The sequence below is a fragment of the Schistocerca americana genome, chromosome 3 (genome assembly GCF_021461395.2).
Source record: "Schistocerca americana isolate TAMUIC-IGC-003095 chromosome 3, iqSchAmer2.1, whole genome shotgun sequence".
NCBI classification, from domain to species: domain Eukaryota; kingdom Metazoa; phylum Arthropoda; class Insecta; order Orthoptera; family Acrididae; genus Schistocerca; species Schistocerca americana.
The window spans coordinates 991,573,165-991,586,135 of NC_060121.1; positions in this window are offsets into that span (position 1 = coordinate 991,573,165).

Consider the following 12,971-nt stretch of genomic DNA (forward strand, 5'->3'; position numbering starts at 1 on the left):
GGGAGGTTGTGAAGAAAAAACTCGATATGTTGTGCGTTTACGAGTTATTTGGCATTGTAATTAGCCAGTCAGGTTGCCGCCTACGGAAAATTAAAGTAGCCTGCCAGAGACACTGTCGCCAAAGTTGTTCTTCCTTTGGTTTCCTCAAATCGAACATACGTAGTTTCTACTCACCTAGCTTGAATTTATCACTGAATAAAACGTTCTCGGGTCAAGAATCGTCTCCCATAGGCACCTACAACACCTATTGCTTTTACTCTACCGAAGATCCACAAAGACGGGACGCCATTCCGCCTTATGGTATCCACCATTGGACCACCAACATACAATCTCCACATGTGGGTCACTGGGAGCATCAATCAAGAATTCTACAGATTTTATCAACTAAATTAATTGTCTTCGACTTAGTGAGGGCGACATTATGATGAGTTTTGATGTGGTGGCGCTGTTTACGAACGTGCCTGCCAGAGGCTGTTTGGACTCGGTATGCCACTTCTTTGTGGGTGAAGTGGGCGAGCTATTTAGGCACTGTTTGATGTCTTCTTACTTTATGTACAACGGCCAGTATCAGGATCAGACGGACGGCGTTGCAATGGGTAGCCCGTTAGCTTCAGCCGTTGCAAACCACGGAGAATTTCGAGGATATTGCATCAGACGCGGTCCGATTAAAGCCTACTTGTTTATTCCGATGCGTCGACGGCACGTTCCCCGTTTGGCCTCATGGACGTGAGAAACTTGACGAGTTCTTGCAACACCTCAACGGCATTAACAGTGACATCCAGTTTACCATGGAAGTAGAAAAACAGGATGCATTGCCCTTCTTGTCCGCCTCAAACGAAATGGATGCCTTGGCCACAGCGTCTACAGAAAACCCACCGACACCGATCTGTACTTGCACGCCATCAGCCGGCACCACCGGGCACAGGAGCGCACTGTTTTTCAAACATCGGTGCATCGTGCAAGAAAGATACCAGGCGCTGATAATCTGCCCCGTGGCCTGAGCCACGCACGCAAGGTCTTCAGGTACAGCGGCTATAGCGTTCATCAAATAAACGATGTGATTTCATGCAAGACTCACAAAGAGACCATTGACGAGGTGCAGGGAAAGAGACTTGCTTCTTTGCCGTTCTGTGGCTCCGTGTCGAGCAAGATAAGCCGCCTGCAGAAAAGATGCAAGATGAACTCGATATCCTGGTCTCCGACGAGAATCCGTCAATTACTGAGACCAGTTAAAGAAGCAGCAGGTCTAAGAACACCTGGGGTTTACGAGATACCTTGAGGGTGTGGCCAGTCTTACATCGGACGAACAGTGCGCACTGTGGAACAACGCAGGAAGGAGCATGAGATATTTTATCGCCAAAGCTACCTCGAGAAATCTGCTTTAGCTGAGCATCTGTCGTGGCTCGCACAGACGGCTTGTGGAATTGTGTCATTAAAGAAGCCATTGAAGTATAAATCACCAGTAACACCGTAAACAGTGACGGTGGCCTGCAAGCTCAGCACCGCGTGGAATCCAGCGATCGTGCGGTAGAAGCGGGCGCGTCGAACGCCGTATATGGCAAGCAGCGAGCACCAGTGACGTCACAGCCGGCAGCTAGTAGTATATAAGGGGCATAGCAGCTGCCGACTGTCAGTCACTCCGCTTCAGAGTGGCCAAGAGTACTTGGTCGAAAACTTGTGCAACTTTAATTACTTGACGCGGTTGCAAACCCGAAAAGGTTTTATTCAGTGTTACCGCCGTGAGACTTCTCATTCTTACATAAATTTATCGTGTCAGAGAAAGGCACATTTTGACTAACTCGTGGAACCATAAATGCGTGTGTTACTACAGTTTCGCGCGTGCAAGTGCTTGAATTTGCGCGTGGAATGAACTGGCTGGCTAACGGCAACGCTAAATAATTTGGAAACAGCGCAACGTATAGACCATTTTTCTTAACGATTATTTCTCAGCACAATCTCCCATGCAATACTCTTGCAAGCTTTTCACACTGTATCTGCCCACCCTGAATAATAAGAGTATGTATGTGTGTCTGATGTACCGTCAAAACTTCGCAAGATAATTTCGTAGCTCCATGAAGCAGGTTTTCGTTTGAAACTGCAGGGGTTAATTATGAAGATATACGTTTTAAAGCTGGGATTTGTTCGCGCCGACATAATAACTTTATGAGTACCGCTGTAACTCCGCCACATCCTCCTGCAGCCCAAAGTGGGTTACATAGTATGGCAGCCCTCCATTGACCATCTATGAAGAAAGTTTGGTTCGGAACTGCAGGAGTTGGGTTCGAAGATATTGGAGTCAAATGAGGGCGTCCCACTAACGGATGTCTTATGCGAAGGGGTGAAGAAGCTTGAAATCGAGAGCCGAAGTGGGAATGGCCTGGTTCCTTCTAGAATGTGGAAGAACGTTCCAAAATGTTATAGAATCTCTCAGAAGACTCGAAAACATTCTAAATCTCCTAGGTAATCCGGAATTAATGGGAAGTGCATTATTTACAAATATAGGAATTTTCGGCAAATGCAAGTTACTCCAAAATCAACTCCAGCAGTTGAAATTAATTCATGTTTTAAGATATCATTTCTTATTCTAATTGAGGATAGCACAGTTAAGAACAAATATGGGAGTTCAGCTTTCCAGTGATGAAGAGGCGAAACACTTCGTCGAAAAGCCCGAACAAATTACTGAAGGCGCTCTCCCAGTTGATTGTGTTACACGCTAAACTGAACTTACAAGTGATTTCTGTATCATTGACAACAGCCAAATAAAGTAGTAGATAATTTTTTCCCGAACATTGTTCAAAGATTACTTATGTTGGTTACATGAAAGATCCTAAGGGCCCGGGTTCGATTCCCGGCTGGGTCGGAGATTTTCTCCGCTCAGGGACTGGGTGTTGTGTTGTCCTAATCATCATCATTTCATCCCCATCGACGCGCAGGTCGCCGAAGTGGCGTCAAATCGAAACACCTGTACCAGGCGAACGGTCTACCCGACGGGAGGCCCTAGCCACACGACATTTCCATTTTTTTTACATGAAAGAACCATTACAGCAGTAAGAAATGAAGTATCTGACGCTATTAATTAAAAAATTCGAAGCAAGAAATGTTCGTAAACAGTTAGCAAACATTATACTTGAAGTAAAAATAATACCAGAAAATTCTTCATTTGTGTGTTCATGTTGTCCGTAATTGCTTTGCAATTCTTGAGGGTGGTTTTGTTCTGACGTTGCAACTACAAAAATGCCTTTTTTTTTCCCCAGAGGCGTTTCGCTTTATTGAGGTGAAGCGTCATCAATGGTCTGTAATGAAGTTATTTACATTTTCATTAGCTTTAAGATCGAAAAACTCTTCTTTAACAATATGTTGGTTTGTACTTACGACGATTTTCGCTTGATTTCCCGATGTAAGATTTTTAACGAAATGTTTTTCGATCTTAAAGCAAATCAAAATGTAAATAACTTAATTACAGACCACTGATGATGCTTTACCTCAATAAAGCGAAACGCGTCTTATGAAAAAAAACCACGCATTTTTTTAATTGCAACGACAGAACTAAAATACCGTCAAGAAAATCAGAAAAGATAAAAGAAAGAATCAGACTCCGCTCATGTGTACAGAACTAATTCTTAAATTCGAAAGACTGTAATTTTTAGTAAGATTAGCAGTTAGAGTCACAACAAATAAGACAAAGACAAACGTTAAGATGTTGCGGTATCAATTTCTCACGCGCGCTTATATGTAATTTGTTCTAGGGATGGGAAACCCAAGGACTATATGTATCTATTCACCAAATAACAAGATGTCAAATGCAGTTCATCAACAAGTAATGCAACAGAAAAAGTTAATTAAGTATGAAATGTAGTGAAAACGGAGCGAAATTTTCTTTCGCCAAGTCATATACAGCTGTATTGGGAGTATGCTGAGATAGTGCAGCGTTATAATTACTGTGTTTAAAGGTTGATTCTACCTACCGCCTGTCACTGTGTTTTGTTTCTGGTGCTACCTTAGGATCCCCTGTGGTGTGTACAGTGATTGTGCGGTCTTAGCTGTTGTGTTTCTGAAGATATGAATGTTTGAAGTGGTCGCTACCACATTGTGGTCACCAGAATATCTTTTATCTCTTTCAGTGGGTATTTTAAGTGAAAAAGCTTGAGATTTAGCCATGTTTTGGAGTTCAAGATCTTAGAATGTTCTAGAAAGTTCCTTTTTTTAAACTTTCTCAAATGTTTTGGAATGTTCTCGGTGTTCTATAAATAAGCGATTGGCGGGGTACTTTATTTCAGATTCGAGTACTGTTGACTACTTCAGTGGATGTGCTTGTACAGGGAGGTATTTTTGAGTATTCGCGAGTACTTTTTCAGGTGGTATAATAACGTTTTTACGAGTTTTTGAACAATCATTTTTACTATGTTCCCGACTGACCATGACCTGAAACGTTCGCAGGAAGCAAATGAAAATAAAAAACATGCGAAGCGGCGCTTTTTCAGTTCGCAATAAATAATAAATTGAATTGAACTTTATTATACTTGTATGGAATTATTTTGTTGGGAACTGTACGTTATGTTATATTACATTTTTCATTGAGGCCAATTGTATTATGTACGTCTTTCGGATATTTATTTCGCAAATAAATTGTATTTTCCTTACTTCTTCTTCCATTTATTAGTATTATAGTCTAAATAAAAGTGTTCGCACAGTGGTTTCACGCTCTAGAGGTGTCTGTAAAAATATTACAGATAGCACTGATGACTTCCATAGCTCTCGTTGTCAGTTGTTTGATGGAGAATTAGATTATTCGAATTCACCAGGGAATTGAGTATGGCTGTAGAATAGGCGTGTCTTAAACATTAAAATTTAAATTTCGACTCGATATTATCTTATTCTGTTTAGAAGTTATAAACTTTAATAATACGTCTAACCGATTGATAAAAAACTCAAATCACCAGCAGGAACTGGTGCTTCCATAGCACTCATTCATATTATTTTTTGTAGCTTTTATGCACAGGGTCGATGGATAGACCGACTTGTATCATTATGGTATGAAACCGCTTTAAATATAGTTAAACTACACGCATCTTCCAAGTTAAATGCACACTTTATTTCTAAAATGCTTGAAGCTATGTTTTGTTACCTTCTTTTAGTTTAGTTAGCGGACATTTTAGTGGATAGCATAAGACGGTTGTTGTAGTAAGTGTACGGTCTGCGCTGTGAATATAGTATATAATGTACACGCTTCCCTTCTAACCTATCTTCTAATGCATAACGGGATCGATAACTTTTGTGGGATAATTCTGAATATACAGTAATACCACAATTTGTGGCACTACCTCCGTTTTCTATTCGCAGTACAATTGTTTGATGTACGAAAACGAGTTAAATACTTGGTACTGATAGATTTAATACCTTTTCAATATCCGGAAACGTTTGGGACATAGTTAAATCTCTTCCTAACTTATAATTGTGATGACACACTCGTCGTTACAATCTGCTAGCTGGTGGAGGACTTATGCATCTCTGTGGTTGGCAATCATCCAATTTAATAAAAAAAAAAGCAGAATGGTGACTGTGGTACAATTTCATGTTTTGAATTCAAATATGTAATGTCTACAGTTCGTCGAAATAGCGCAAAAGCAGATGGCGAAATTGCGTTTAAACTCAATGAGCACGGCACGGTTCCAAATACAAAAATGGCTCTGAGCACTATGGGACTTAACATCTATGGTCATCAGTCCCCTAGAACTTAGAACTACTTAAACGTAACTAACCTAAGGACATCACACAACACCCAGTTATCACGAGGCACAGAAAATCCCTGACCCCGCCGGGAATCGAACTCGGGAACCCTGGCGCGAGAAGCGAGAACGCTACCGCACGACCACGAGCTGCGGACGTTTCAAATACAGTTATAAAATTTGTTTGTGTAAATAATTATGGAAAAAAGTGACAACGGAGATTTCATTTTATTTGCAGTGTATAATACGTTTATAGATTGGTGAATAACTATAAACAAAGCGCGTTTTTTTTTCCTGCGAGTTAAATTTTTGAATGAGTGACTACGCTGAATGCAATGAATATTCTGTATTGAAAACAATTCATACGATGTTTCATCACGAGTTATGTTGATACATGTGCTTCGGGAGAATACATACGTTGTCTAACATAAGGACACAACAAAGAGCTTACATCACCTAGGAAGCCAATAAAACAAAGTAAAATACAATATTACAGTGCCTGCGTTATTCCGAATTACGACACAGCGTTCCTTTAATCATACATGTATGTCCGAAGGACCAGGCACTGCGGAAACTGCAGCCATCACGCATGACATCTGTTGTAGTTCACCAGCTGCCTTTGCTTTTCTATACTTGCACCAAGTATCTGGTGCAAGTGGGCACAAGTTATTTTCAGGGCTGGTATCTGTGGACAGCCTGCGCAAGCATGTTGCCCACACTGTTCTTCTCCTGTGTTCCAAGTCATGTGTGCTTTCTCTAATGATTTCACCATAGTAGTCCTAAAATTCACCGCTAATTTTATTAATTGGATTTCCAGCGTATTTCATACTTTACCATATGATAATTTGGCGTCGGCAAGTATCTTTTTCAGCGTCCGAAATCGAACTTCCGTGCTTTTCTTTAGACGGCATACACATTAAAGCTTTATCATAAGTTCATCATACTGTTTACTTTTTAAAACAGTGTTGAAGGATTTACAGCCTCCAAATCCCTCATACTCCATATATCGAACTCCTACCTCAGACAGTGAGCGATGAATGAAAAATAGCCATAGCTGCTGTCTTCATACTGATACTTGACCTCTCATTTTTCTTAGTGCACATTTTTTCTAGTCATCATCACTTACTAAGGTGCACACCTGGCAATATCTTACCATGATTCGCATTTGTTGCAGTAGCAAATCCATTTCTGGAAGTGTGATCCATTTTCTGTCTTGATCCATCAAATCGCGTATCGAAGTACGATTGAAACGAAAACGTAATAGCAATAGAAACTAAATAAAAGTAGACTTGATAGCAGATATTTACAATGGCTATTACAGTTTTTGCGTGAGAACGTCGATTTTGTGAAAACGTGGTTATTTTCTCTATTCAGCGAATCAATGTTTTTGACTACGTGTCCAATTCTGAAAGAAATTGCCGATTTAGCTGACAGAAGAGGAGTTCGTTGTGGTACTTCGTTTCCATTTTAACTTCATTTTCATTCTGCTTTACGATACGACACCAGTAGGTGCTTCTGTAGTAAACAAGTTCGATTTATATTTTGTAAACGTAGCACCATTATTTTTTCTCCGGTGGCATCATGTATCTGTTTTTACCGTCCGGATGCTTTATATGAAACGCTTGCCTTCAATCCAGATCGGGTAGCAGTGAAATTTGTATGACGTAAGAGGCCAGTGATTACAAGTCTCGCTGAGGCCCAAAAAAATACGATCTTATATTTGTTGATTATCTTGCTGAATTCGTACTCAAAAACGGTTCAAATGACTCTGAGCACTATGGCACTTAACTTCTGAGATCATCAGTCCCATAGAACTACTTAAACCTAACTAACCTAAGGACATCACACACATCCATGCCCGAGGCAGGATTCGAACCTGCGACCGTAGCGGTCGCGCGGTTCCAGATTGTAGCACCTAGAATCGCTCGGCCACCCCCGCCGGCAATTCGTACTTGCTAACATATTGACAACAGGTTTGGATCAAGGATGGAAAGTTCTCTGATTTCTGGATAAATAACTCTCAACACAAAACAACGTGAGCATGAAAATGTCACGCAGTGTGACAGATGAAAAGAAGTGAAAGACAAGAGGTAGTGAGTAGAGGTGAGTAATGGATGGAGAAAGAACAATATAGTAGTTGAAAGACAGGGAAAAGCAAAATGTGAGAAAGACGGAAACTAAGAGGGTATAAATGTGACAAGTTGAGTGAGAGAAAGAGATGAGGAAGACGGAAGAGAAATGCGTGAACTGCGAGAAGGGAGAGAGTGAACAAAAGAGAGGGAGAAGCGAGGGAGAGTGACACTTATTCGCCATTAGACGTTTACTGCTGGATAAAAATCTCTTTCAGATTTCTCCATATAATATGATCTTCATCTGTATGGATCCGGTTGTCTATTTTCAGACGTCGTCTACCCAACTTCTTTTACTCGCCTTCTCGCTATTTTCTTGTGTTCTGGAATCTAGCAAAGTACTTCCTTGGTCCATTAATCAACTGCTCACCTCACAATATCTCCTGCTCATCTACATTTCATTTTCACACTTACGTCTTCCATTCCAGTGGGTTTCTGGTCCAATTTTTTAATTGGACCTCGTCATTTCTTGCAAAAAAACACTCAGTTTTTAAGCGCTTTTTGCACTGAAAGTCCTTGTCTCGTTGACATAACTCGAAACATGTAACATATACTGACTCTAGAATTCCTTATTAGACACATTGGAATCTCGTAATCTATTTACTTTCTCAAATTTATTCCAAGAAATATTTGCTCTTCTGTTTAATTCACTTGCTGTTTATCGAATCTCTTCGTCAACTGTCAGCAGCACAAGAATTTCATCAACTGATTCTATTACTTCACTGCTAATTTATGCTATTTTATTTTTGACGCGCACGATGAACGTTATTTATGTCTTGTATTAACTCATTTTCCGACCTTCTTTAAAATTTGCTATGCAAATCTTCAATTGCTTGTAGACAGTTTGCCTGCATTAACAACAAACAGAACAATTACGTGTGTTCAATTCAGACGTATTTTTTCTTCGTTTTTACGATTTGACGACCAAAAAACTTCCTCAAGGACCGCTGAGAATAGTTTTGATCACACAAAATCTCCTGTTTCAGTTTAAAATACTCTAATGGTAGCTGTAGCAGTAGTATACATTCTTCAGTATACAAGCATATATTGAATTTTTCACAAAATCAGAGAATATAGGACAAAGTAGTAATTAGCTGATTCCATTCCTAGTCATCTAGGTGTCACTAATCGACCTTTTGAAGTGTTTTTTTCTTTCAAATTCAGTAAATAGATCTATTTAAGTATCTGTTCTAGATATCTTTTCGTGACCTTATTACTTTATGGCTTATTTATAAAAATCTATAAGTTTTCCACTTTTGGTCTCATAGTTTTCGAGATATGCAGGGGCGAAGTCTCCTGAAAACAAATTTATTGCCAAAGTAAGTTATTTTTGAATCCTTTTATCTCAGAAGATACGTGTAATCCATACTTACGCGTTATACAATTTGAAAAAGCATCTTGGTTATACGAAATATAAAATTTTCACTAGTGCACTTTTTCTTGGAGGTCTAGAGTTATATAGTAATGTTCCTCCTGCAAGTCTATGGTTTGGAGTGTCAGAAAACAGAGGGATGAAAGAAAGTCATCATAAAATTTGTGACGGACGAATATCAACAGAAATGTAATGGAAGCTGGATAGAGGTATCTGCTGTTATAACGTACATATTTTGTTGGACGACAGGTAAACAACGTGCATTCTAGAAACACATACTTCTGATGCGTTATGAACTATATGGAAAAATCTTAAATTAAAATGTATTTATTGACCCACTAGATTTCGGGCACCCAGTTGAAGACACATTATCTCTTCGGGTCAATGCTTGTGTACTTCAGCAGTTGTGAACCAGTGTGAGTGGACGGTTGGACGCCTCCTGCCGTGAAACAGTCTGTAGTAGAACATGGCGTTATAGCGTTTCAATTGCCCATAAGCGTAAACAACTCAAGCTGCACACGGCAAGTAAATGAAGTCGCTGCTGTGCTGAATGACAAAATTTAATGTTTTCAAAATGGTTCAATGGCTCTACGCACTATGGGGCTTAACATCTGAGGTCATCTGCCCCCTAGAATTAGAACTACTTAAACCTACGTAACCTAAGGACGTCACACACACATCCATGCCCGAAGTACGATTCGAACCTGCGACCGTAGCAGCAGCGCGGTTCCGGACTGACTATGCTTCGATAAGTGCCGAAGTGATAAGGAATATCACTCAATCCATGATAAGAAGATTGCAGCACTGCATTGATACCAATGGTCATCACTTCGAACATCTTATATAGACGGCCGTTCATGCCACCTTTGTGACCTTCGTTGAACTTCAAAGACCTTACTGTTGGACATCACTGGATTCGTCTAGATAGACACTATCAGAAAATAAGTACCAAACTATAGGATCCCATTCAAAAAAACGAAGTTGAACTTCATATCTCTGAAGCGACCCCACCTAGCAACATTTACTGTTTCCAGAAACGCCCGTACAAGACCTGCAACATGCGGTCGTGTATTATCCTGCTGAAATGTAGGGTTTCGCAGGGATCGAATGAAGGGTAGAGCCACGGGTCGTAACACATCTGAAATGTGACGTCCACTGTTCAAAGTGCCGTCAATGCGAACAGGAGGTGACCGAGACGTGTAAACAATGGCGCTCAATACCATCACGCCGGGTGATACGCCAGTATGGCGATGACAAGTACACGCTTCCAATGTGCGTTCACCGCGATGTCGCCAAACACGGATGCGACCATCATGATGCTGTAAACAGAACCTGGATGCATCGGAAAACATGACGTTTTGCCATTCGTGCACCCAGGTTCGTCGTTGAGTACACCATCGTAGGCGCTCCTGTCTGTGATGCAGCGTCAAGGGTAACCGCAGCCATGGTCTCCGAGCTGATAGTCCATGCTGCTGCAAACGTCGTCGAACTGTTCGTGTAGAAGGTTGTTGTCTTACAAACGTCCCCAGCTGTTGACTCGGGGATTGAGACGTGGCTGCACGATCCTTTACAGCCATGCGGCTAAGTTACCTGTCATCTCGACTGCTAGTGATACGAGGCCGTTGGGATCCAGCACGGCGTTCCGTATTACACTCCTGAGCCCACCGATTCCATATTCTGCTAACAGTCATTGGCTCTCGACCAACGCGAGCAGCAATGTCGCGATGCGATAAACCGCAATCGGGATAGGCTACAACCGACCTTTATCAAAGTCTGAAACGTGATGCTACGCCTTTCTCCTTCTTACACGAGACATCAAAACAACGTTTCACCAGGCAACGTCGGTCAACTGCTGTTTGTGTATGAGAAATCGGTTGGAAACTTTCCTCATGTCAGCACGTTGTAGGTGTCGCCACTGGCGCCAACCTTGTGTGAATGCTCTGAAAAGCTAATCATTTGCATATCACAGCATCTTCTTCCTGTCGGTTAAATTTCGCGTCTGTAGCACGTCATCTTCATGGAGTAGCAGTTTTAATGGCCAGTAGTGTACATCGATATTTTATTCAACAACACAGAATTTAATCACGAAGGGCTCATTTCGTGAACGAAAGGGAGCAGAGATTTCAGTTCATGAACTGGTTGGTTCAGCACACTATCTGAATCCCATATCTCAAACACTCATAAGGAAGTCTCTTGTTAAGAAAACAGACACCCTGTAAACAAACGGTTATACTGTCAAACGTATCACAGGACTCGTGTTAAACATTTTAAAATCGTCGACAGATCATCAGTGAAGTGAGTACGGTGCAAGGTGTGAACAGGCACAATAACAAATAATTTCGACATGAACTTGTTTCGAATTTCGTTGGCGAAGTGCGTCTCTCAACCGGTGACTGTATGTGAGATACACAAACACCTCACAACCAACCACTAAAGATCCCTTTCTTATAAAGTCCTCGGTTCGACAGCTGTCGACCACTCATGATAATAGCTGCGTACTGTTTTTCAGTATGTAAACACATCGTACAAACTAAATAGATCAACAAAATAGATATTTTCTTTGACTATCATTGAGTACAACAAAACGAGGTTCAGATTTTAGCCTCTTCAAATGGTTGAAATGGCTCTAAGCACTATGGGACTTGACATCTGAGGTCATCAGTCCCCATAGACTTAGGACTACTTAAACCTAACTAACCTAAGGACATCACACACATCCATGCTCGAGGGAGGATTCGAACATGCGATCGTAGCACCAGCGCGGTTCCGGACTGAAGTGCGTAGAACCGCTCGGCCACAACGGCCAGCTGGTTTCCTTCGAGGTACTTCATAATGTTCGAATACAGTATATGTTCCAAAACCCTACTGCAAATCGACGTTAGTGATATGGGCCTGTAATTCAACGGATTAATCCTACAACATACGCGCGATCTAGTTGAAAGTGGTTCAAATGGCTCTGAGCACTGCGGGACTTAACTTCTGAGGTCATCAGTCCCCTAGAACGTAGAACTACTTAAAGCTAACTAACCTAAGGACATCACACACATCCATGCCCCAGGCAGGATTCGAACCTGCGACCGTAGCAACAGCGTGGTTCCGGATTGAAGCGCCTAGAACCGCTCGTCCACAGCGGCCGGCTAGCCTCTTCAGACTGTTCATCCATTGCCCTCAGAACAGCAGCACAAACTCTTGTAATTTTGGAGATAAGATTTTGTATTGTCTTTGCAGATATTCAGTCCAACATGTCTGTAAATTATTCTATAGATCTTCAACGTTACATGCTCTCAAGTTTATCACATAAAAGTTCAGTTGAATTTAAGTCTCATGCTTGACTTGGCCAAATCACATTCTTCAGGTCTCCACAAGTCTCATTTCTATTGCCACACCCCCTGCAAAATTTAGAAGCGTGTTCGGCATCATTGTTCTGCTGCAGAACAAACGCACGCCTAATAGGTATCTTGTCATTGTTGATCAGTATCCTGTGATATCCTTCCATATTTACTCTTCCATTAATTGTCAAGAGATCACCGAGTTTATCACCCGCAAAATATCCCCACGCAATGGCCGATTCTCCACTATGCTCCACCGTTGACGTCACACACTGACTCTTCGTACGTTCTCTAAGAAATCGACGAACAAATATCCGACGTAGACTTTCAAATATTTCTATCTCACATTCGTCTGTGAATACCGTAACATCTTGGACCATTGCTACACGCACGAGTTTCTATGTTCCTGTGCCCA